Below are 26856 nucleotides of genomic sequence, written 5' to 3'. Positions count from 1 at the left end.
CTCCTGTGACCTGCTGGTCACACTCCTTTTGATGAAGCCCAGGATACAGTTGGCTTTCTGGTCTGTGAGTGCACACTGAAGCTGCATCACATTCAGTTTCTCATCAACCAACACCCCCAAGTCCTTCTCCACAGGGCCACTCTGAATCTCTTCTTTGCCCAGTCTGTAGCTGTGCCTGGGATTGCTCTGATCCAGGTGTAAGACCTTGCACTTGGCTTGGTTAAACTTCCTAAGGTTGGCATCTGCCCACCTCACAAGCATGTCAAGGTCCCTCTGGATGGTATCCCTTCCCTCCAACATATCAACCGGACCACACAGCTTGGTGTCATCGGCAAACTTGCTGAGGGTGCAGTCAATCCCACTGTCCATGTCACCAAGAAAGATGTTGAACAAGACTGGTCCCAACACCGATCCCTGAGGGACACCACTCATTACCGGTCTCCAGCCAGACATTGAGCCATTGACCACAACTCTTTGCGTGCAGCCATCCAGCCAGTTCTTTATCCACCGAGTGGTCCATCCATCAAACTGTTATCTCTCCAATTTAGAGACAAGGACGTTGTATGGGACAGTGTTGAACGCTTTGCACAAGTCCAGGTAGATGACATCAACTGCTCTACCCCTGTCCATCATTTCTGTAGCCCCATCATAGAAGGCCACCAAATTGGTCAGGTAGGATTCCCCCTTAGTGAAGCCATGCTGGCTGTCACCAAGCACCTTGTTGTTTTTCATTTGCCTTAGCATGCCTTCCAGGAGAATGTGCTCCAAGATTTTACCAGGCACAGAGGTGAGACTGACTGGTCTGTAGTTCCCTGGGTCTTCCATTTTCCCCTTCTTGAAAATGGGGGTTATATTTCCCTTTTTCCAGTTGTCGGGAACTTCACATGACTGCCATGATTTTCCAAATATGATGGCCAGTGGCTTAGGAACTTCATTCGCCAGCTCCTTCAGGACCCACGGATGGATTCCATTAGGTCCCATGGACTTGTGCACCTTCAGGTTCTTAAGATGGTCTCGAACCAGATCCTCTCCTACAACGGGCCTAAGGTCTTCATTCTCACAGTCCCTGCACCTGCCTTTGAAGCATTGGGTGGTGTGGTCAGAGCATTTGCCAGTGAAGAGTGAGGCACAGAAGTCATTAAGAACCTCAGCCTCGTCCAAATCCAGGGTAGCCAGTTCTCCTGTTAGCTTCCGGAGAGGGCTCACTTTGTCCCATAGTCTGTCTTTTGTTGCAGGATGTCTTCTGGCCGGTTGCTTCAAACACTTTGCACATGAGAGATGATTGCCCTGTCTTGCTGGGGGATCAGCCCACAGCCTACGGGGATAATAGGGAGCAGGTGAGTGACCACAATCTACTTTACTTTAATTTGCACAATATTGCAGATTGTGCAAATTAAAAGATTGCAGCTGGTCTCTGATGGGAAGAGAGAGAAGCCGGAGAGCAGCCTGACTCACAGCAGCATGGCTAACAGAGAAGAGGAATGGCTAGTGGTAGCCAATGGGTGCAAGGACCTCCTAGCTCCACAAGCAGCATTCAGCCCTGAGCTCAGCAACCTGAGTTCATTAGAGAAGATGCCCTGTGGGAACAGCTGTCTTGCCATCAGCTGCTGCCCAGCAAAAAGGAAGCTGATGCCTGCTGGCGAGGTTGTGGTTGACTCCTGCTCCCCATGAGAACCTGCCCCCATTAGAAAGGAAGAAGAGAGCCCTGTCATGCCATCCAGTGCCCACAGCCTGCTGTAGCACTGATGCCAAGGGAGCACCTTTCTGGAATCACCTACTTCCCACAGCTAAGGTGAGCGTCACTTGTGGGGGGAGGCAGGGAATGGCCCAGGGACAGCCAGAGCTCAAGGCTGTCCTTGTGGGCAAAATGTGGTCCTCATGGACATGTGGTCCATCATGGCACAGCACCCTGTTCTGTCCCGGTTCACTGGTGTGAGCAGGGCAGCAGCTAACAGTCAGCCCTGGGACGTGCCATCTGTAGGTTGTCACTGGCTCTTGACACCTTGTAGTCACTTGATCGGCTGTTTGCAACCAGCTCTCTGGCCTTTAGAGCCTCAGTGGTGAGGCACTGGAACAGGTTGCCCAAGGAAGTTGTGAATGCTGCATCCCTGGCAGTGTTCAATGCCAGGTTGGACAGGGCCTTTAGCAACCTGGTCTAGTGGGAGGTGTCCCTGCCCATGGCAGGGGGGTTGAAACTAGATGAACTTAAGATCCTTTACAACCCAAACTATTCTATGATTCTGTGATTTGAACAGGACACAACCTCTACATGACAGCAAAAGTTGACCATTTGGCATGGGGCCGCAGTCAGTGTCTGACAGCTTCATGTTAAGCCAGACTTACTGGCAGGCTTGGGAAGAGTGGCTGTCCTCTGCCTGCCTGGGGGAGAAGAATGCAGAGGAGTGGGATGGCTTGGGTCCCTGGCCATGATATCCATCAGGGCACTCTGCCCACTGGACAAGGGTTTTGGTGGCAGGGAGCAAGACTGGACATGCTCTGGCCAGGGAGTGGGAACCCCAGTGCTGTGTGCAGAGATGCCACTGGCTTTTCTGCAGTTCTAGAATGCCTGTAGCATGTCCCCAAGGTGCCACAAGCTCTTAGAAATGGGGCAGACTCCAGAGGCTTGCAACCACCCTGGCAATTCAGGAGTTGCCTGCAATTCCTCACTGCTTACTAGCCCCTCCTGACCAGCTCCCTGCCTTCACCATGTCCTGCTGGTTGAGGCTGCAGCAGGCTTATGCCAGAGTTGTCATGCTCCTCTCCTTCCCTGGGGCATCCCATGGTACAGCATCCTGCAGGGACTGACAGTAGAAGTACCCTGTTTTCTTGCTGCCTGGATCCAGGACACAGTCCATGGAGGTACAGCTCCATCCCTGCCCACGTGCCCTTTTTGGTGACTGTTCCTCCAGCCTGGCTGCCCCCAGCACTGCCCTTGCAGAGTGAAGCCCTCCAGCAGCTTCACTTGGTATTCCTGCTCAGTCATGCCAGCCAGCTCCATCATCCTTTTGTGTGGCTTCCAGAAGGGAGCATGTCCCCCTTTGTTGTGGTTTAGACCCATCTGGTAACTAAGTATCATGTAGCTGCTTGCTCAGGACATCTTTAAAAGGAAGTTGCAGTGTTGCCTTGGCTTTAAACCCCCACCCTACAGCTGTAGGACCCTGGCTGTGGGCAGGGGCAGGCAGTTGGCATTACCAAGGATTTTGTATGAATCTCCTGGGCACAGGACTTTTCTTCCCTGAGAGGTGCAAGGGGGTGTTGGTGCATGGCTCCTTCTGGGGGTGTCTTGTTCACAGGGGCTGGCCCTGAGACCTGCTTTGCAGGTGGGAGCTGCACACTGCACCCTCAAGCTGGGTACCAACACCCTCTTCCCCAGCAGAGACATTTTGGGAGTGTAAAGACCCTTGCCATCAGGTCTTGATTTTGTCAGCCCCACATCCCTACCCCAGCCCTTGTGCTGCCCTGCTGAATCACAGAATCCCAAGGGTTGGAAGGGACCTAAAAAGATCATCTAGTCCAACCCCCCTGCAAGAGCAGGGTAACCTACAGTACATCACACAGGAACTTGTCCAGGCGGGCCTTGAATATCTCCAGTGTAGGAGACTCCACAACCCCCCTGGGCAACCTGTTCCAGTGCTCTGTCACTCTTACAGTAAAGAAGTTCTTCCTGATGTTAACGTGGAACTTCCTATGCTCCAGTTTACACCCATTGCCCCTTGTCCTATCACTGGATATCACTGAAAAAAGCCTAGCTCCATCATCCTGACACCTACCCTTTACATATTTGTAAACATTGATGAGGTCACCCCTCAGTCTCCTCTTCTCCAAGCTAAAGAGACCCAGCTCCCTCAGCCTCTCCTCATAAGGGAGATGTTCCACTCCCTTAATCATCTTTGTGGCTCTGCGCTGGACTCCTTCAAGCAATTCCCTGTCCTTCTTGAATTGAGGGGCCCAGAACTGGACACAATATTCCAGATGCGGCCTCACCAAGGCTGAGTAGAGGGGGAGGAGAACCTCTCTTGACCTACTAACCACTCCCTTTCTAATGCACCCTAAGATGCCATTTGCCTTCTTGGCCACAAGAGCACATTGCTGGCTCATGGTCATCCTCCTATCCACCAGGATCCCCAGGTCCCTTTCCCCTTCACTACTTTCCAGCAGGTCAACCCCCAACCTGTACTGGTACATGGGGTTGTTCTTCCCCAGATGCAAGACTCTACACTTGCCCTTGTTAAATTTCATCAAGTTTCTCCCCGCCCAACTCTCCAGCCTGTCCAGGTCTCGCTGAATGGCAGCACAGTCCTCTGGTGTGTCAGCCACTCCTCCCAGTTTTGTGTCATCAGCAAACTTGCTGAGGGTGCACTCAGTTCCCTCATCCAGGTCATTGATGAAAATATTAAACAGCACCGGTCCCAGCACCGACCCCTGAGGAACTCCACTAGTCACAGACCTCCAGCTAGATTCTGCGCCATTGACCACAACTCTCTGCCTTCTTCCTTTCAACCAGTTCTCGATCCACCTCACTACTTGATCGTCAAGCCCACACTTCCTTAGCTTATCTATGAGGATGCTGTGGGAGACAGTATCAAATGCCTTACTGAAATCAAGAAAAACTACATCTACCGCTCTACCATCATCCCTCCACCTAGTCACTTCCTCATAGAAGGCTATAAGGTTGGTCATACATGACTTCCCCCTCATAAAACCATGTTGGCTGTTCTTAATGACCCCCTCATCCTTGATATGCCTAGTGATGGAGTCAAGAATAAGTTGTTCCATCACCTTTCCAGGGATGGAGGTAAGGCTGACCGGTCTATAATTACCCGGGTCCTCCTTCTTGCCCTTCTTATAGATTGGTGTGACCTTTGCCATCCGCCAATCCTCAGGCACCTCGCCCGTTTCCCACGACTTACCAAAGATGATGGAAAGTGGCCTAGCAATGACCTCCGCCAGCTCCCTCAGCACCCGTGGGTGCATTCCATCCGGACCCATCGATTTACAGATGTCCAGATTGCATAGCTGATCCCTAACCCAATCCTCATCTACCAAAGCAAACTCCTCCTTTGTCCTGACTCCTTCTGGGGCTATAGAAATCCGGGGCCCTCGGGGAGAGTCTGCAGGAGTAAAGACAGAGGCAAAGAAGGCATTCAGCACCTCTGCCTTCTTTATATCCTCTGTCTCCAGGGTACCCACTTCGTTCAGCAGTGGGCCTATATTGCCTCTTGTGTTAGTTTTATTTGCTATGTATTTGAAGAAGCCCTTTCTATTGTCTTTAACCCGACTAGCAAGATTGAGTTCCAAGGAGGCCTTAGCTGTCCTAATTGCCTCCCTACATCCTCTAACAACTGTCCTATATTCCTCCCAAGCGGCCAGCCCCTCCTTCCATAATCCATAGATTCTCCTTTTCCACTTGAGTTTGCCCAGCAGCTCCTTGTTTAACCACGCCGGTCTCCTAGATCCCTTACTTGACTTCCTACTTATTGGGACGCTCCGATCCTGAGCTTGGAAGAAGCGGTCCTTGAATGCTAACCAACTATCTTGAGCCCCTTTACCGCCTAGTACACTTTCCCATGAGACTTCCCTTAGCAGTTGACTGAAGAGGCCAAAGTTGGCCCTTCGGAAATCCAGAACTGTGGCTTTGCTAGGTATTCTATTCCTCCCACACAGGATCCTAAACTCCACCATCTCATGGTCACTGCAGCCAAGGCTGCCATTGACCGTCACCACTTCGACCAAACCCTCCTTGTTGGCGAGTACTAAATCTAGCAGCGCTGCTCCCCTAGTTGGTACGTCCACCATTTGCATTAAGAAATTATCATCAATGCACTCGAGGAACCTCCTAGACTGTGAATGACTGGCTGTGTGAGTCTTCCAGCAAATATCGGGGTAATTAAAGTCCCCCACGACGACTAAGGCATGTAGTCGCGAGGCTACTTCCAGTTGCCTGTAGAAAGCCTCATCAACTCCTTCGTCCTGATCAGGAGGTCTGTAATAGACCCCCACAACTGTATCACCCGTGCCAGTCAGCCCCTTGATTCGTACCCACAGACATTCCACTTGCTCCTCATCCGACCCCGGACAGAACTCAATACATTCTAGTTGCTCTCTCACGTAAAGAGCCACTCCACCACCTCGCTTTGCTGACCTATCTTTCCTAAAAAGGACATAGCCATCCATGACCACATTCCAGTCATGTGAACTGTCCCACCATGTCTCTGTAATCGCCACTAGATCATAACCTTTAGCCCGCACACAGACTTCTAACTCCTCCTGTTTATTCCCCATGCTGCGTGCATTGGTGTACAGGCATTTCAGGGAGCCAGTCCTAGTACCCTTTTTCCCCTGCGGGACAGGGTCTAAAAAGCTATCCTTTCCCACAAGTGAAACAAGAGATTGATAGTCCTCCTTAGCCCGCCATCCTTCAATCCCTAGCATGTTCCTCTTGGGCTTGTCCCCAACAGGCCCTGTTAAATCCCCTCCCCCCTTCCTAACTAGTTTAAAGCCCTGTCAATAAGCCCTGCTAACTCCTGCCCCAAAACCCTTTTTCTTCTCTGGGACTGGTGTATCCCGCCTGTCACCAGCAAACCAGATGCCCCTGCAGAAGCCACTGACAGCCTGCCCAATATGCTGGGACCCTCATGGGGCTGTGGGGCAGGGCAAGGGATGATGGCACATTCTGGGGATGCACAGTCCCCAGTTGCTGCCCTAACACGGTTCTTGATTTCGTGTCCCCTCCAGAGCTCTGCAGATTGCACTGCGGTTGGGAAGAGGCTGAAGAGCAGGCTGAGCCTCAAATCGTGTCTCAGCAGTCCTGAGGGACAGCCATGGAGGCCTGGGGTGCCTAGCTACCTCAGCACCCTGCATCCCCATGGGAGGGTTGGGTTGGGACAAATCCTCTTCCCTTCCCTGCCCCAGGCATCTCTCCTCCACAAGACACCAAGCTGTGGGGCAGAGGGAGGTTTCTTCTGCCCCTGGGGGGTAGGAACATGGGTTCAACCTCCACCAAAGAAAGGGATGGAGGGACCTGAAGAGGGATCTTCACCCCCAGGGGCATGGACAGCTCAAGGCTGCATGCTCTCTGGTTTGACACCAATTTTCTCTCCTCTTTCAAAGGCGACATCTCTGGAGCAGTCTCCAGAGGAATGCCAAGTCCTCCACAGTGCCCTGGGCCACCACCATCAGCCATGCTCTGCTGGGAAACTGAGGTAATGGCACCTGATTCAGAGAAAACTCCAGGAACAAACTTGCCAATAAAGTTTTCAAGTTGATAAGCAGGTATTCTTTATTGCGGTGCCAGAAGACATGGGGGATAGCTCCTCCTAAAGTGTGTCTCCTTATTGCTACACAAGCCGTCCTTATATAGCCACTGGGCATACATACATATTCATGAGGCTACGTATGGATTACATAATTTTCCAGAAAGTTCCCCACATGCGTACAGAATCGTGGTGGTCTCTGAGGGTCGTTTACTTCTTCCAACAATCTTCATCACTTCTGGCAGCCTTTGAAGCACGTGCAGTAGATTCTTATACCAGTTTAATTGGTTCGTTAGAGACATAATAATCCTCCTATCCTCCTACTTATCAGTTAGTTTAACTGTAGCCCATCCTGGACACCTGCCGTTCCCAGATACTCCTTATCCCTGTGTCCTGTTCTTCTAGACTGTTTTTCTTAAAACTATGTCAACTATAACAATTTATCTTGTACAAGAATTCTCAGTATGTTCTCTAGCTGTACTCTATTTCTTTTTACTATATATCCTGCACCTCAGTAGGTAGTTTTCCACTGCTACTGTTACAAAGCCATCAAACTTAACATTACTTAAAACTAATTCTAAAGGTTTATACATTCCATTTTGTGATTTTGTGCCCCCCTTGTCTCACACCCACCTGTTAGAGAGGGAGGTGGGTCCCACCAGGCTCCAGGCTGGGCTGGTGAGAGGCTGAGCCCGATGAGAGCCCCACTGTGGGGCTGGGGTAATTGTCTCTATGGGCCTGGCGTTAAGTGGCTCTTCACACAGCCACCATCTACCAGCAGAATGGCTCGGCCAGCAGATCTTTTGGGTGACATGCTAGGACCCCACACCCTGCTGAGATGGCCACCATGGAGCTGAGTGGCTGAGCTGAGGCAATCCCACTGCTTCTCTCTGTTAGATGGCTGGTTTCAGCCCACTGATTCAGGATGGGTCTGTCTTGGAGTGAGCAGCTGGGGCAACTCATGGGCAGTCTCCAGAGAGCCAGGAGGCATGCAAGGGCAAGCAGACATGGTTGCAGTGGAGATAGGGGTGATCTCACCTGCAGCTTAGAGGCAAGAGTCAGGACTGGTGTTTGAAAGTCCTTAACACTTCCCTCCTCTCTCAGGAGTCCATCCTGAAAGGGGATCAAGGATCCCCTTGTGCCATCAGGGAGGATCAAGGGGTTCATGGCAGAGATTGGTGCCAGCATCTCCTACTGCCCCCAGCATGCCACTCTGCCCATTGATGTCACCTACTTTGAAATCTCTGAACGCACCATGCCCTCACCTTTCCTGGTATGCAGGTGAGGGAGGGCTGGGCCTATGGGGGAGGTGAGTGGGAGCTGTACCCAGGCACCACACATCCTCTGGGGCTGCCTCTCTCCCCTCTCCAGAGAATGTGATTCGAGCAACCACCTACCTGAGGAGACTGCTAGCTGTGCTGGGAGCAATATTTAACTCACAAAGCAAAGAGGGAAAAAAGCAGGAACACTTGCAGGTGTATGAACAGGCAGGCTGCTAGCCAACCATCTCATGGCTGCTGCTTTGCCATCACTTCTGTGTTGCTACTTGCTCATCCTTCTGTCTAGAGAGGGACTAAGCTGGGCATCGTCTTGCTGCTTTGTGCCAGGTGTTCCTGGCAAGAGGGGCCTGTGGCCCCATGCTAGGTCCCAGCTGGGCTCTCCATGGGCTTTCTCCCTCTCTCATGTGCTTTCTTTTGCCCCATGGAGTGATTGACTTGGAGGCCTTGGGAAAGAGGTGTCCCCAAAGCTGGAACCATACAAGTGGTGAGTTGGCTTCTGGCAGCTCCATGGACAGGGAGCCAGGTGGGCTCCAGTTGCTCCCCAAGGTGGATACACTCCATCACGTTGTTTGACAGGGGCAGCAGCCAGAAAGCTCTGTGTAGAGGGAGTACATGGATGCCAAAAAGCACAGCAGAGAGGAACACAGGGTCCCCGGGGTGCTGGCAGGAAGACAAGGTGATGGGAGATGCAGGGAAAAAAGGTGTTGGTGGGAAGAAACATGGATCTTGGAGTGGAGTGGAGGTGTATGGAAAGGACTGGCCTGTGGGCCTCAGGCTAAGCCCTCTGGGGCTGATGTGGGGCTTTCTGCGCCCTTGGACCCACTGGTGCTGCCCCCAGATGCCCCAGATGAATGCCCTATGGATCCATTCCTATGACCTTCCTGGTCTTACCCCCTACCCTCTACAGACCTTATTTAACCCCAACAAGATTGTGGTGAAGATGTTTTTGGTGACATACAACTTCCAGGATATGCCAGCCAACCACATGACCTTCCTATGCCATCGTATCTTCCTGGTGCCTGTGGGGGAGGAGGAAAGGGCCACAGTGGCCACAGCAACCTACCAGACACTGGCCCACCCCCCAGGGTCCTCTGCTACCTGATGCACCTAAAGTAGGGCATGCCAGGTAGGATGGACACCTGTCCCAGGGCTACCTCTGAGCTCCTTGCACATGTGTCCCTGCCTCCTCCAAACATGCAGGCCCTTCTGCCAGAGTGGGAGGATGGCAGCCTGAACCCCTTGCCCTGGGGAGGAGCAACGACTGGCTGCTTTTTCAGGGAGGTCGGAGCTGCTGCCCTGCCTGAGAGCAAACAGAATGTCCACCTTGACTACAGCCCAAAGTAGGTGAGGGGGTCGTGCCACTGTCAAGGCTGTCCTGCTCTTGCCTGGGAGCCTGAGGTCCCTCCACCCTGCTCTTGTCTCCACTCAGGTTTTACAGCTCCAAATCGGGGAAGACCTACCTTCACAATGATCTGGCTGCTTTTCTCACACAAGTCAATCGGGGATCCCCTATGAACTGAAATCCTTTACAGAGATGCCAAGGAACATCTACTATGTCAACTATAACGATTTATCTTGTACAAGAATTCTCAGTATGTTCTCTAGCTGTACTCTATTTTTTTTTACTATGTATCATGCACCTCAGTAATTTTCCATTGCTACTGTTACAAAGCCATCAAACTTAACATTACTTAAAACTGATTCTAAAGGTTTATATATTCCATTTTGTAATTTTGTGCCCCCCCCCCCCCCCTTGTCTCACTGTGTGCCCCCATCCTGAGCAACACAGATGCCCTGACTGTGCCTTGTGGCAGGGCTGAGATCCCTGAGGGGGCTTCACCAGGAGAGGCAGAGGTTTGGGAGCAGCCCCATTGCTCCAGGGATATGGCCAAGCCTTCTGCCAGCGCTGCTCCCAGCTCAGAGTTGTGGCTCAAGCCAAGGGGGAGTGAAGTTGGGCTGGGGGCTCTGGGTTAGGCTGCCCACACTGGTCCTGGGATTGGGAGCAGAACATGTGGAAGAATTTGTATTCATTAGTATTATTGCTGCTGGGAGCACAGAGGAAGCTTGTGTGGAACATCAGAAGTGTTGGATTCTTCCCTCCACACTCTCAGTGCTGGATGAGGCCCCTGGCAGCAGGGAGGCTGTTCTCAGCAGTGTGGGGCTGTCCAGGCTGCAGCAGGGCTGTGAGGGTGACCAGGGATGAGGATACCTTGGGCTATGGAAGGAGAAGGTGGCCCACCTCTTGGACAGGGTGCAGCTCCCATGCTGGGGCTGTGTTAAAAACCCTGGGAGAGGCTGAGACAGGCTGGGCACCAGCTCTGTGGAGCCAGTTCCACTTCAGAAAGCTTGGGGAGGTGTGGACTTGCCCACCTATCATTTTAGGGCAAGCCATGTGGGATATGGTCTTTAGATAAAAACTTTTCTTGTAAAAGTTCAGGGTAGAAACAGCATTGAAGCAGCTATTTATTAACATTTGTGCAGAAATGGATGTCCTGGCAAGTAAGCACACACAGTTCTGCTTTGGCTATGATTTATATTTCCTATCCCATCCGCAAGTCCTCTCCCTTCTTTCTCCATTGGTTGGGGACTCCAAGGTTTACAGCCTATCCAACGTGTATAATCTACATGCCAACTGTCCCGCCTCTGGTTACACCTCCTCTTACTCAATTTCGTACGTCCCTTCCTCTTATTTATTCATTTATTTCCTTTTATGGTTTGATTTCATAACTCTCTGGCAGACATGTGGTACCCCAACTTACTATTTAAATACAGAACCAGTTTGCACAGGCTTAGTTTCATAGGTTATATAAAGATAGCATTCTTTTGAACCACAGAGCATATCTGTCACCTAAAGATGACATTGTCATTAACCACAGAGTGTGTCTTTCTAAGTTATGGCATCTCAAACCCTTTGTTTCATTCCCATAGTAACGTAGCCCCATCCCCAGTATTGCAAAGCCTTCATATTGCAAAGCTTTAATATTGCAAAGCCCCAATATTGCAAAGCCCCATTCCCATGTATGTGAAAACAATGTTGTTTCTCTCACAAGCTAGACCCCAAGAAATCTGTGGGTGGCAGGAAACTAGCTGTTGCCATTGCTCCTGAAGCTAAGAGATGTGGCTATTCCATGGATGGGGACCTGGGGCTCTCTGCAGGAGCATGAGGACAGCCCTCTTGGCAGGAGCCTCCAGAGCCTATGTGTGCTGTGGATCTGAAAGAAGGTAGAGATTGGAAGAAAATCAGGGCTTTGTACCATCTGCACGTGTGGGGTGAATCGCATCTAGGAGATGGCTTTGGGCAGGGGTCTGCTGAGAGCATGATCAGGTGCTGGAGGATTGTCCCTGGAAAGAGGGGAAGGAACAGAGGGCATCAAATGGAAGTTGGGCTGGACCTTCAGGAGGGTGTTTGGGAGTGATCTGGAGCAGTGCCCATCCTTGCTGCATCTAAGGGAGTGCCAAGTGGGTCAGAGGTGAGAGGGGCAGGGGACAAAGGCAAAATGATCTTGCATGTACCCCCTCTGTGTAATACCCATGACCTGGGGTCTCTGCTATGCTAATGAAGGGAGGACTGCCAGGCTGCAACCTAGTTGGGGTGGTCACGACCCTAGGACTGGGGGCTCCCTGATGTCGTAGTTTAAGCCCAGTTGGTAACTCAGAACCACACAGCTGCTTGCTCACTCCCCCCACCTTTCCTCACCCCGCTCCTGGGGGGAGGGGGAGGAGAATTGAAAGAATGTAACTCCCACAGGTTGATAAAAGAACAGTCCAGTAACTAAGGTATAACACAAAACCACTACTGCCACCACCAATAATAATAATGATAAGGGAAATAACAAGGGAAAAGAATACAACCGCTCACCATCTGCCGACCGATAACCAGCCTGACTGAGCAGCGATTTAGCCCTTCTGGGTAACTGCCTCGAGTTTATATAGTGGGCATGACGTGCTGTGGTATGGAATACCTCTTTGGCTAGGTTGGGTCAGGTGTCCTTTCTCTGCTTCCTCCTGGCTTCCCCTCCTCCCTGGCAGAGCATGGGACTCAGAAAGTCCTTGGTCAGAGTAAACATTACTGAGCAGCAACTAAAAACATCGGTGTTATCAGCACTGTTCCCAGGCTGAAAGTCAAAACCACAGCACTGCACCAGCTACTAAGAAGGAGAAAAAAAGACTGCTACTGCTGAACCCAGAACAGTATCTACCCTTTATTCCATACCATTCACGTCATGCTCAGATCCCACACTTTCAATATACCATCACTCTTATATATATATATATATATATACACATCCAAACACAGAGAGAGAGAGAGAGAGAGATGATTCCTTAGTGCATGGACCAATCCCTATAAAGCTGCTGAGTCCATTTGGTCCATGATGTCGGGCTCCATCTCTTGTAACAGCCTTTCAGAGCAGGAGAGGCTGTGTGCACTGTTGGATCGTAGCCTGCTGATACTGATCGTTCCTTTATTGAAGAACTTGTCTGGTTCTATCAGAATTCATTCTCTGTTGGGATGATGGTTGGAGGGAAGTCAGGGCCAGTCACTGCTGACATGAAGACATCTAGTTGGTGGGCTATAAAAGTATTACACAGCAGACAACAGCATACAATTGAGTTCATTGGCTGTTTTCCCCTAAAATCAAATCCCCTTGAGGTACACATCGGACTTCCCCATCTTCCCACATTACCTGCCAAGTATATCTTGGTCCCTGAGCAAAAGCAATCCCACGAGTGGGTTTGCCTTTACATGAAGCAGGAATAACCTAGACTGTCTTCCCCAGCAAATTTTTTATGTGCACCATAGGAACTTTATCCCCTTCTACAGTATGTAAAAGTTCTGACAGGGCTGGACCAGCTCTGTTGGCAGATCCTCTGGTGTTGACTAACCAGGTGGCCTTTGGTAAGTGTGTATCCCAATGCTTTTAAGTTCCCCCCCCCATTGCTCTCAGTGTGGTTTTTAACAGTTCATTGTACCATTAGATTTTCCAAGAGGCTGGTGCATGGTAGGGGATGTGATATACACACTCAATGCCATGCTCTTTGGCCCAAGTGTCTATTAAGCTGTTCCGGAAATGAGTCCCATTGTCTGACTCAGTTCACTCTGGGGTGCCATGTCACCACAAAATCAGTTTCTCAAGGCCCAGGATAGTGTTCCGGGCAGTGGCATGGGGCACAGCGTATGTTTCCAGCCATCCGATGGTTGCTTCCACCATGGTAAGTACATGGCGCTTACCTTGGCAGGTTGGTGGGAGTGTGATATAATCAATCTGCCATCAATCAATCTCCCTGTCGTGGTTTAAACAGATCCACACAGCTCGTCCACTCACTCTCCCCCGCTTCTTGCCCTCCCCCTTCTCCCGGAGGGACGGAGAGGAGAACTGAAAAGAATGCAACTCCCACGGGTTGAGATAAGAACAGTTTAGTAACTAAGGTATAACACAAATCACTACCTCTACCACCAATAATAATAATAATGATAAAGGAAATAACAGGAGGAAAGAATACAACACCTCAACACCAGCCGACCAATAACTCACCCCACTCCCCCCAGCCAAGCACCGACCGATACCTCGTCCAATGCCACAGTGAACTAGCCCTTCCGGGGTAACTCTCGGTTACATCCTGGGCGTGACGTGCTGTGGTATGGAATACCTCTTTGGTCAGTTTGGGTCAGGTGTCCTGTCTCTGCTTCCTCCCAGCTTCCCCTCCTCCCTGGCAGAGCATGAGGCTCAGAAAGTCCTTGGCCAGACCAAACATTTGAGCAGCAACTGAAAACATCAGCCTTATCACCACTGTTCCCAGGCCAAAAAATCAAAACACAGCACTGCACTAGCCACTAAGAAGGAGAAAAATGACTGCTACTGCTGAACCCAGGACACTCCCCATATTTGTACTTCAGCCATCGTCCTCCATACCAAAGAGGCTTTAACCGTTTAGCTTGTTTAATTGCAGGACATGTTACACACTCATGAATAACTTGGGCAATAGTGTCCATTGTTAAGTCCACCCCTTGATCACGGGCCCATCTATATATTGCATCTCTTTCCTGATGGCCTAAAGTGTCATGGGCCCACCGGGCCAAAAATAATTCACCCTGAAGCTGACAAACTAAGTCCATCTGAGCACTTCAATCTTAGCAACTTTATCCACTTGTTGGTTGTTCTGGTGTTCCTCAGTGCCCTGACTCTTGGGTACATGGGCATCTACATGGCGTACTTTCACCACCTGGTTCTGCACACGGGCAGCGATATCTTGCCACAGTGCAGCAGCCCAGGTGGGTTTACCACTGCGTTACCAGTTGCTCTGCTTCCATTGCTGCCACCACTCCCACAGGGCATTTGCCACCATCCATGAGTCAGTAGAGAGATAAAGTACTGTCCGCTTTTCTCATTCAGTAATGTCCAGGGCCAGCTGGATGGCTTTCACCTTGGAAAACTGACTCGATTCACTCTCTCCTTCAGCAGTTTCTGCAACTTGTCGTCAAGGACTCCATACTGCTGCCTTCCATCTCCGATGCTTTCTCACAATACTGCGGGACCCATCAGTAAACAAGGCATACTGTTTTTCACTTTCTGACAGTTTATTATATGGTGGGGCCTATTCAGCATGCATCTCCTCCTCCTCTGGTGACATTCCAAAATCTTTGCCCTCTGGCCAGTCCATGATGACTTCTATAATTCCTGGACGACTGGGATTTCCTATTCGAACTCATTGTGTAATTAATGCAGCCCACTTACTCCATGTCGCATTGGTTTCATGATGTGTAGAGGAGACCCTGCCTTTGAACATCCAGCCCAGCACGGGCAACTGGGGTGCCAGGAGGAGCTGTGCTTCAGCGCAGATAACTTCTGAAGCAGCTCAAATCCCTTCATAGGCTGCCAGTATCTCTTTTTCAGTTGGTGTATAGCTGGCCTCAGATCCTTTGTATCCCTGACTCCAAAAGCCAGGGGGTCTAACTTGAGTCTCCCCTGGAGCTTTCTGCCTGATGCATATTCCATAGCTTGGTTGAGGTCCAGGGTCGAGAAGTCATCTGTTCTTCCTCTGAGTCACGTAATACTAACTCCTGAACAGATGCTGTCCCGTGTAGTAAGTGCATTGTTGCCTCATCTGCCTTCCCTATACAGGTTGCTTTTTGTCCCTCTTTTTTTGCTTTTCCCCTTGCATACAGGGGCAACTGATATTGGCACAAATTGGTCCTCTGGTTTAGCTGCGGTGATTATCACTGTGGATGGAGTAGCTGCAGTATCTGTTCTCGGGGTTGGCGCAGCCTCTGTGCTTGGGGTTTGAGTCGCACCAGCAGCTGCGCTGTCTATTGCTGTCGGGGTTTGGGTAACTGCTGTACTTGTTGCTGGGGTTGGTGTAGTTGCTGTGCTTGGAATTGGATTAGCTGCATTATCTTTTGCAGTCAGAGTAGCTGCAGTACTTGTCACTGGGGCTGGTGTTGCTTCTGTGCTTGGAGTTTGAGTAGCTGTGTTGTTTGTTGCTTTGCCATCAGATCCAGAGACATCTTTTTCCCTTTGAAGGTGCTGGATAGTGTTGAACAATTGTTGGCTAGTTTAGGTCAGGTGTCCTGTCTCTGCTTTTTCCTGGCTTCCCCTCCTCCCTGGCAGAGCATGAGACTCAGAAAGTCCTTGGTCGGTGTAAATATTACTTAGCAACAACTAAAAACATCTGTGTTATCATCATTGTTCCCAGCCTGAAAGTCAAAACCACAGAACTGCATCCTAATCCTAACTGCATCTCCTAAGAAGGAGAAAAATGACTGCTACTGCTGAACCCAGGACACCTGGGAAAGCCATCACTGTAACCAAAGCCCACCCCGTATTCATGTTGCTCACTAGCTGGCAGAGCTGGGGCATGGTAAGGCCAGGCCAGGCCTCTGCTATGCTTGGTGGGGGGGTGCAAGGCCCTGCTCTCCCCTGTCATAGGGAGGTTGAGAGGCTCTGACCTTGCATGGCTGGGGTGGGGTGGGCAGGGTCCCACTCACCATCCCCTTCCCCAGAGTGGGGGCCTACTCCAACCACGGCACCGGGTCCTGGGGCACTTCTTGTGCCATGACACCAGGGCCCCAGTTTCCCCCCTGCCTCTGGTGTCCCACTCCCCCAGGACATTGGGGTTCCCTCTTGCCCCATGGTCCCGGATCCCGCTCGCTGTGGCGGCTGGCAGCTGCCTGGCAAAGCTGTACTAGTACTTTTTGTGTTTGTTTTTAATTTAATAAGCACCCATTCAGAAACTGAGCCTGGCCCCCATGTCTTGCTGCTCTTGGGGATGGTGGAGCCAGGGGCATTGGCCGCCGCAGTGGGAGAAGATGTGCTTGGCAGCTCACTGGGCACAAGCAGGGCATTATGGGAGGCCTTCCAGATCGGAGGTGATGCTGGCACAGCTGGGATGTGGGATTGAGCCCTGTCTCAACCTGCTGCAGGTGGGGCTGTGGGAGGCCTTGAGGGGCAGAGCCAGTGTTGGGGAGAAACTGATGGGGGCTCAGCTGGGTAGAGATAGGGGTATTGAGGAGGCTGGGGGAAAAAGGGTATGGGGTACTGAGGGGGCTGGGTGAGAATTTGTTTGAGGAAGTGGTGTTGGGGGACTGGGGGCAGCCTGTTATGAGGAGTGGTGACATGAACACTGGGGGAGAGGTGGATGTGGATGTGGATGTGGATGTGGATGTGGATGTGGATGTGGATGTGGATGTGGATGTGGATGTGGATGTGGATGTGGATGTGGGGAGGAAATGAGTGTAGGAGATGTGGATGTGAGTTGCTGTGGAGAGGCCTGGGGGGGGCATGGAGGTTAGTGAAGAGGCTGTGGGGAGCTGAGAATGGGAGGTTAGTGAGGAGAGTCATGGGGAGCAAGGGGCTTTGAGGAGGAGAGTGAGAGAGTGCCCAGGGGAAGCAGGTCCTTGGGGGGAGCTGGAAGGCAGCCACAGCTGGGGGACAGGCTAGGTGAGGGAGGCCTGGGATAGAGGTGGGGGGTGGAGAGGGGTGGAAGGAAGGAGTCTGACCAGGTTACAGGGGGCTGAGTGGGGCAGAAGAAACCCCAGCCCACCTTTTCCTTTCCCTTATGATGTTAGGGAGGCTTTATTCTGCCCCCCATGCAAGAATGTGAGGGAAGATGTGGAGAAAGCTCCAACATTGGGGTGAGTTGTGTGTCGTGTCATGTCCACTTCCCCCCCTCCCACAGGGAAGACCCTGACACTTACACTGATACTGGGGCCCAGGTCTCATCCCTGTGGGGATAGCCCATGTACCCTCACAGTGTGTGCTTGTGTTGTCAGTGATGTTGCCTGCCCTGGGCTGTAAGGAGCAATCCCATATTGGAGAGCTGGAGGGAGAGGGTTGTCACATGCAAGGGTCTGGAACAGGGCTGCTCAGTGCAGTACACAGGTGTGTTTGCGTTTGTGCAGGAAAGGTGCTGGGCTCTGAGGTATCAGCAGCCAGTCTCCATCCTGTTCTTTTTCCTTTCTCCAGCACTTCCAACAGCTGAAGCATTCAGCGTGGTTGGCTCCAGCACCGCACCTCTTGAACTCCAGCCTGCTCTTGAATATTGGGGTCCTCTTTGTGACACAGCAGGATGCATGGCTGGTGGAGAGGATGGGCAAGTTCCACCAAATCCTTGAGTCTGTAAGGAGCTGCTTTTTTTTCCCTTCTGGATTCAGCAGGTTCCTAAAGCTGAAGCAAGGCATGCCCTTTGCACAAGGATTTGGGGGTTGGTGTGCTTGTTCTTCCAGATTGTGATCCTTTTCACTGCTTGTAGACTAATTTCCTTTGGTGGGGTGTTAAAAGCACTGAGAAATCTAAATTTCCTCTGTGTGGGAAGCATGGTTGCTCTGCCTGCATCATCTACAGCATGTAGCATACTTGAGCTTTGCTTGCACAGCCCTCTCTAGCCTGGCTGAGCCCCCTGGGGGGGGGGGAGGGGGGTGGTAAAACCCCAGATTAGAGGGCTCAGCCATCTAATCTCACACTTTTACCAGGGTTTTAAACTTCATCATCCCTCTGCTGAAGTGTATTTGTTATGTGAAGAGTCTCAAAGAAATCGTCATTAATGTCCCAGAGAAGTCATCTGTTACCCTAAGTGTTGTGGTTTAAACCCAGCCAGTAACTCAGAACCAAGCAGCTGCTCTCTTACTTCCCCCCCTATTCTCCCCGACCCGGCTCCCGGAGGGATGGGGAGGAGAATGGAAAGAATGTAACTCCCACGGGTTGAGATAAGAACAGTCCAGTAATTAAGTTATAACACAAAACCACTACTGCTACCTCCAATAATAATAATGATAAGGGAAATAACAAGGGGAGAGAACATAAAACTAAAAGGGGAAAAGGAAAAGAAAACAATAAACACAAGTGATGCCCAATACAACTGCTCAGCACCTGCTGACCGATACCCAGCCGGACCCGAGCAGCCATCTGGGCCTTCTGAGTAACTCCCCCCAGTTTCTGTCCTGGGCATGACGTGCTGTGGTATGGAATACCCCTTTGGCCACTTAGGGTCAGGTGTCCTGTCTGCTTCCTCCCAGCTTCTTGTGCCCCTCACTGGCAGAGCATGAGACTGAAAAGTCCTTGATCAGAGTAAACATTACTTAGCAACAACTAAAACCAGTCAGTGTCTTATCAATCATCATTGTTCCCAGGCTAAAGTCGAAAACACAGCACTGTACCAGCTACTACGAAGGAGGAAAATAACTGTTACAGCTGAACCCAGGACACTAGGTAAGGAACAGCTTGTGCGTCCTGCCCTTTTCCCTACACTGTTTCCAGGGTGAGCAAGGGAAAAGTGGAAATGTCCCAGACTCCAAACTCAGCCCTGTCACTGAGCAACTGGGCTTGACTGTCCTTGTGGTGTTTGATTCGGAGAAAACTCCAGGAACAAACTTGCCAACAAAGTTTTCAAGCTGACAAGCAGGTATTCTTTATTGCGGCACCAGGAGACACAGGGGATAGCTCCTCCTAACGTGTGTCTCTCTCCGTTTTGCTACACAAGCCATCCTTATATAGTCCCTGGGCATACATACATTACGTCATTTTCCGGAAAACTCCCCGCATGCGTACAGAATTGTGGTGGTGGTCTCTGAGGGTCATTTACTTCTTCCAACAATCTTCATCACTTCCGGCAGCCTTTGGAGCACGCGCAGTAGATGCTCATCCCAGTTTAATTGGTTCGTTAGCACCAGAGACATAATAATCCTCCTATCCTCCTACTTATCAGTTAGTTTAACTGTAGCCCATCCTGGACACCTGCCATTCCCAGATACTCCTTATTCCTGTGTCCTGTTCTTCTAGACTGTTTTTCTTAAAACTGTGTCAACTATAACAATTTATCTTGTACAAGATTGCTCAGTGTGTTCTCTAGCTGCATTCTGTCTTTTTTTTCTATGTATCATGCACTTCAGTAATTTTCCATTGCTACTGTTACAAAGCCATCAAACTTAACATTACTTAAAACTGATTCTAAAGGTTTATATATTCCATTTTGTGATTTTGTGTCCCCCTTGTCTCAAATCCCCCCTTTTTCTGTCCTTTTGCAAATTCTTTTGCAACATTTTATATATTACCATTACCATCAAAAGACTTTTTGAAATAATTTCCCATTTCTGCTTGGTGCTTAATCTCATTCCTTTTCCAGTCTTCATAATTTATCATAGATCATTTATAACACCAGAGGGAACATTGTATCATACCACAAGTAATCAATATTAAAATAATTAACACTAATATACCTGCAACCAGTTGCCTCAAACAGGAGAGATCAGGTAACCATGAAGTTAACTTTTTCCATATTTTTTTCAAAACCCCAGGAGGTGTCATCCATGGCCATTTCATGAAATATCTTTGTTTCCAAATTTCCTCCAGATCTGTTTCAATTCTGACACTTTGGTCTATATAGGAACAACAACTTTCACTGATTATGGAACAAACCCCTCTTTGTGATGTCAATAACATGTCTAGAGCCATTCGGTTTTGTAATACCACCTTAGGCTAGTTATCTCTCGTTCTGCCTGGATTATATCAATGTTTTTACTTTCCATTTCCTCTATGGTTGCTGAGATATTTACAATTGCCTTCTCTAATTCACTTATTCCCAAAGATGGAATTAGCCCTCTTACAAAACTATGAAATGCAGTGTGCTGTTCAATAATAGGGTTAAACCCTTGCTTAATCTGTTTAGCAAAACTTCTAATTGATGTCCTGGAAGGATACCTGTCGATAATAGTAAAATTGGGTATTACAGCACCTAAGGTGCATGCCCCCTTCTAGTTGGGGCTAGAGTCTTATAAGCATTTTCTCCACATAACCAATACCATCCTTTCCCTTTGGGAACGGGCCACCACTGAACTACGATACAATCTATATTAATAGTATGATTGCAATTTGAATGGTGACCTACATCTGTGGCATTTAAACAAGCATGATCTCCTACCCTGGTTCCTGGTGTAATGCATCTTTGTGCACAGGTGTAATATTTATTACCTGCATTAGGATTAACTATTCCAAATTTTAACCTTTCCTTCGAATACAGATTGCTGGTGTTCACCCACAAATTTGTCCATGAGACAGTGTTAGGAATTGGAATTCCAATTAATGGCAGATCCAGGCTTTCTCCTGATTTAGGCAACTGTGCACACACCCAACAATCACAACAATTAAAAACCTTAGTGACATTCTGCACTAATAACTTCCAAAGTTGGTTATAGGGGATTACAATTCGCCCATCAGGTATTTGAACCCAACCCTCTTTATTTTCCTGTCCCTTTAGATCCTCAATCAATTTTCTATCCTCTTTTGAATATCTAGGTTTAGATTTTTCAATTATTAATTTGCCGTCAGGGATTAAGGACATGATTTGAGATTGTTCAGCTGCTCGTTTGGTTTCAAAATCGGCCAAATTATTTCCAGTTTCCTGATCAGAGTCACCTTGTTGATGTCCTTTACAGTATGTAATAGCTACTTTTTCAGGTAGCTGAACAGCTTCTAGTAATTGTAGAATTTCTGTAGCATGTTTAATCTGTTTCCCTTGTGTGTTCAAAAGTCCTCGTTCTTTCCAGATAGCCCCATGTGCATGTACCACGTCAAATGCGTATTTAGAATTAGTCCAAATATTTATCCTTTGATCTTTAGCCAATTCCAGGGCTCTCGTTAATGCTATTATTTATGCCTTCTGGGCAGAGGTGTTCGCAGGTAAAGGTTTACCTTCTATTATCTGTGAAGTGGTGGTAACGGCATATCCTGCCTTTCGTTCACCATTTTTCACAAAGCTACTACCATCAGTGAACCAAGAATCAGCATCTTCCAGAGGTTTTTCTTTCAAGTCTGGTCGGCTCGAATACACAGTCTCTATGGTGGCCAAGCAGTTGTGTGTTAGTAGTTCTGTCAGTTGTTCCTGCAAAAAGGATGCTGGATTCGCAACATTAGTGGCCACAATTTCTATATCATCCTGTTCCACAAGGGTGGCCTGGTATTTTAAAAAACGTGAAAGAGATAACCAGTGGGCTCCTTTCTTTTCCAGGACTGCTGATACCACATGGGACACTAGCACAGTAATCTTTTGTCCCAAGGTGAATTTGCAAGGATCTTCAATGTTCATGACAACCGCCGCCACAGCCCTTAGGCATCCGGGCCATCCTTTGCTCGCTTCATCCAGCTGTTTTGAAAAATATGCCACTGCCCTTCTGTATGGTCTTAGTTTCTGAGCAAGGACCCCCAAAGCTATTCTCTGTTCTTCATAGGAATATAGCCTAAAGGATTTAGTCACATCCGTGTGAGGAATGTGGGTGTGATTCGTGTCAGTAACTTAGAAAACTATTGAATTTATTTTTGCATTTAACTGTATTAACCAAGATAAACTTTAAACTAACACATGCTTATGCAAGGTTGTAACCTCAAGCACGGACGTATAGATATGCTGATGCTAAGCCTGATGCTAACTGCAGATATCCGGTAATGTAAACAAGGCTTGACACCTATTGTGTAGAAGTCACAAAACAGGAAGATTTGAGACCTTGATTCAGCAATCTTCAAGGAAGGAAGATAAAGACCTCTAGCAGCAGACTGGCGCAGACTCGGATCATACCATAAAAGGACACTTTACAATATGTGAAAGGACACGTATACCAGATACAAAAGAGTATAAAAAGACAGAATCTTTGGGAATAGGTGTGCGTCGTAGGTGGAGCGGAGACTCCCTGGCGCACCCAGCGCTGCTTGTTTATTGCCTCTCAATACTAATCAATTGTAAATAAAATTAATCAGACAAATTCACGTCTGTGGCAAGTTTTTATAACAAAATTGGTGACCCCGACGTGATCTCTGTGTGGCTGCTTGGGACTGTAGCTCTTACGAGGGGCGCCCCCACAAATTGTGGCTCGGGAGTTGTAGTCTCGGGTAGTCTCAAGAGATCAACGAACAGAGAGGCAATAACCAAGGAAATCGAGCTCCCAGAAAACTGCAGTATAAAATACCCATAATTCTTGTGCATGAAGACCCGGACGAGAACAACGGACTGTAAGTATCGTTCGGTTGGGTGGGAAGGCCGGTGTGTTCCTCTCGCCGTAATTCCAGGCATCCTTGAGGGAACTGGTTGCTGTAGAGACAGAGTGAATGTTTGTGTATGTATGACTGAAACGCAACAAAGTTGCGTAATTGCATGATAATAGGTGTAACTGAGACACAGACTGAGCATCCTGGGTCTGTAAAGCACGGGCCAGGATATCGGATTTGTGAAGCGAGTGTGGACCTCTTCTAAGCGCGTTTCCAATCTCCCGCGAGGGACTTGGCCGCTGAAGGAGGGAAGCGATAGTGAAAAAGTGGTAGCGGTTGATTGAAAGGAGATACACCCGGCGGGAAATGGGTCAGAGTAAGAGTCGTAACTCTAACCCAGAACGGGGCCCACGGAGAGGTCCCAGGAATAAGACAGGGAGCGAATTACCAGATATACCCCCAGACAGTCCCTTGGGGTTAATGCTTAAGTACTGGGGCTCTTGGCTATCCCAGGAGGGAAAAAGTAAGGAAAAAATGGTCCACTACTGCATGGAAGTATGGACAAAAGAGGAAATCCGACCCGACCATTTGTATTGGCCAATATTTGGGTCTTTTGATGATTGGATATGTCAGGCTTTAAATTTATATGTAAATGGGAAAGAACCTTTTAGTCAGGAAGAGAGTGAGTATGCAGCCTTATGGAAGGGATCCTCTGTAACGGTCTAGTTATTTCCCCTAAAAGAAAGGAAAGTGAAAGGGGACAAACTGAACAAACCATCTTGGGAGCCATTAGACCACTTACCACCTCCTTATTAGGGACAAAACATGGAAGGTGAACAAAGGAATACTAATCCTCCAAGTTCACCTGACCTTGTCCCATAGGCTCCCCCATCCTCCCCCTCCTTCTGCCCATACTAGGAGCAAAGTAAGAACAAAGAAAAATGAAAAATCGGAGAAAGTAGAAGAAACAGTAACGTTGGCACCCCTCCGAGAGGTTCCGATGGGAGGAAGAGTAGGAGGAATTGGATTTGTGGAGGTGCCTTTAAACACAAATGATGTAAGATCTTTTAAAAAGGAAATGGGCAGATTGTTAGATGACCCTTTAGGGGTTTCTGAATGCCTAGACCAATTCCTAGGTCCTAATACTTATACCTGGGAAGAAATGCAGTCAATACTGGGAATACTATTTACTGCAGAGGAGAGATCTATGATCAGACAAGCTGGAATGCGAAATTGGGAGAGACAACATCAGCAAGGTCCTCCCGGAGAACAAAAGTGGCCAAGTCAAAATCCTAATTGGAATAATCAGAATGGCCCTGACCGACAAAATATGATGGATTTAAGAGGAATGATTATACAAGGAATTAAGGATGCGGTCCCGAGGGGACAAAATATTAATAAAGCCTTTAGTGAACATCAGGAGAAAGATGAGTCCCCTACAGACTGGTTAGAAAGGTTAAGAAAAACATTACAAATGTATTCTGGTGTAGATCCAGCTTCCCCAGTAGGGGAAGCCCTGTTAAAAACCCAATTTGTGGCACGATCCTGGGGAGATATTAGGAGGAAGTTAGAAAAACTAGATGATTGGCAAGATCGTGGGCTCCAGGAATTGTTAAGGGAGGCTCAGAAAATTTACGTACACAGGGATGAAGAAAAGCAGAAAGCAAAGGCAAAAATATTTGTAGCAGCAATACGAGAAACTCAAAAACGAGAACAGTCTAAACCAAGACCCAAGGCTTCAGGATTTGGGTATCAAGAAAGAAAACAGACAAAACGAAGGGAAGAAATTAAGACTGTTTCTGGGGAAATCCCGGAATGTTATTATTGTGGTAAGAAAGGACACCTTAAGAGGAATTGTAAGAAGCGGATGCGAGATGGGAAAATCTTCAAAGAGGAAGAATAGGGGTGTCAGGGGCTATACATCCTGGGGACAAAAACACCATCCGAGCCCTTGATAAATTTAAAAATAGGCCCCCAGGGAGAAGAGATAACGTTTTTAGTTGATACCGGAGCCGAGAGATCTACAGTCCGGTGTGTCCCTACGGGATGCCAAAAACGGCGATAAGAACTGCGGAAAAAGGGTGGACACACGCATCACGAGTAAAAGGACCCGTAACAGAATGGAAAGTTGTGACTGAACCCGGAGACATCAAGCTGACCCTCAAAAGGACTTAAACAAGTAACTGAAGGAATCCATATTGACTCCTGCAAACTTGAAGAGAGACATGCAGAAATAGTTATAATTATTTAAGAGCCAAGTGTTATAGCAGTTTGAAATATATCATTATTTGAGGGAATAACCATGAAAAATATTTGAAAGATCAGTAGAAGTTCCTTTGCATTTGGTGTGAAATTACTATCTCCCTGGAACAATTAGTGTGGGTCAAACACTATTGTTGCTATAGCCGACGGGGAATATACCTTTAAGTTACCAGAGAGGGCAAGCCCGGAGGGAATCGGTGCTGCAGCTGAAAAAAGGTCTGCCGAGGGCTGCAACCCCTGGGGCTGTGACCTCTGAGCATTATGAGCCTGACCGGACCTCTTTTGGTGTTGGTTCTGATTGGAACCATACGGGAAAATGCCGCAGCTTTTGAAAGTATCCATAGCAACTGTAGTGAATGTATAACCACAACTAGAAGAGGGAGGATAACTTCAAAGACATTGGTATATCACACTGTTTATGAATGCAAAGGAACGAAAGTAGGTAGTTGTGTATATAATCAAACTAAATATGAACTTTGTAACGAAGGAAAAACTAAAACAGCATCTTTTAATCCAGAAGAACTCCCCTATCAATATTGGGTAGAAATAAGAACAGACTCGGCAGAAGGAAGACTGATAGCAGAACGCCAAATAATAACTAATCTAAGTCACCCTGTATGGGTGACTTTTGATGCCTGTGACGCTATTGATGATGACTATTACTCCAACTGTGGAAACTTGAATTGGAGAAAATATTACAGCAGAAGTGAGAAATACATATGTCCCAAACCTAAATCATCATTACCCTTTAATTGCTATCATAGTGATATAGACGAGATTGCCAGGAGTTATCACTATTGTGCAGGCCCAGGATGGAGTTGTGCCTGTTGGAGTACAACTCCTACCTGGGGATGGCCCCAAAAATGTGGGGGAACCCAATTGAGGGCAGAAATTAAAAAGGGAATAACTTTTCCCAACTGCACAGCCCATTCTTGTAACCCTGTCAATCTAACTATCTGGAATCCAGAGCAATGGAAACAAGAAGAAGTAAAAATGGGACTATCGATTTATGGACCTGGAGAAGATCCAGGAGTGGTTTTACAAATAATAATTCAAGAAAAATTTAGAGAGTCAGTACAACATCACTTATTATTCAATTCATTTTATCATGAGATGGAAACTGGAGTCAAATATGAAATTCCCACAGTTACTAAAAATCTTTTTGTGAATCTTGCTGAAAATATAGCTAAAGCACTAAGTGTAACTAACTGCTATGTTTGTGGAGGAACTAACCAGGGAGACAGATGGCCCTGGGAGGCAATGGAAAGTAATATAAGTGATCCTGCAATTTGGAAAAATCAAAAAAGGAACAAAAGGAAACAACAATGGATCTTGAAAACAAGTATAATCGGGAAAAGTTGCTGGCAAAATTTAGAAAATGGTGGAAAACCAGTAGGGAATTTACTTTGTGAAGGAGGTTATATATGGAACAGAATGAAGAAAGACTGGGAAAGATGGGGAAATCCTATAGAAATGAATAACCAATTCAAAAACTGGACCAATGGAACTAACATACCAAACGGTTGGCCCACTCCAGATGGACACTATTGGATCTGTGGTAAAATAGCCTTTTGCATTTTTACCCCAAAATTG

The 26856-nt window shown here is 48.3% G+C and overlaps 1 pseudogene; it reads left to right on the top strand.

Moving 5' to 3' along the window:
- Positions 1–1008: 1008 nt before the first annotated feature.
- On the top strand, positions 1009–17262 carry LOC136004223 (atos homolog protein B-like; annotated as a pseudogene).
- Positions 17263–26856: the final 9594 nt, after the last annotated feature.

This window comes from Lathamus discolor, chromosome W, assembly GCF_037157495.1.
Source record: "Lathamus discolor isolate bLatDis1 chromosome W, bLatDis1.hap1, whole genome shotgun sequence".
NCBI lineage: Eukaryota > Metazoa > Chordata > Aves > Psittaciformes > Psittacidae > Lathamus > Lathamus discolor.
This window is presented reverse-complemented; position numbering and strand designations above follow the sequence as displayed.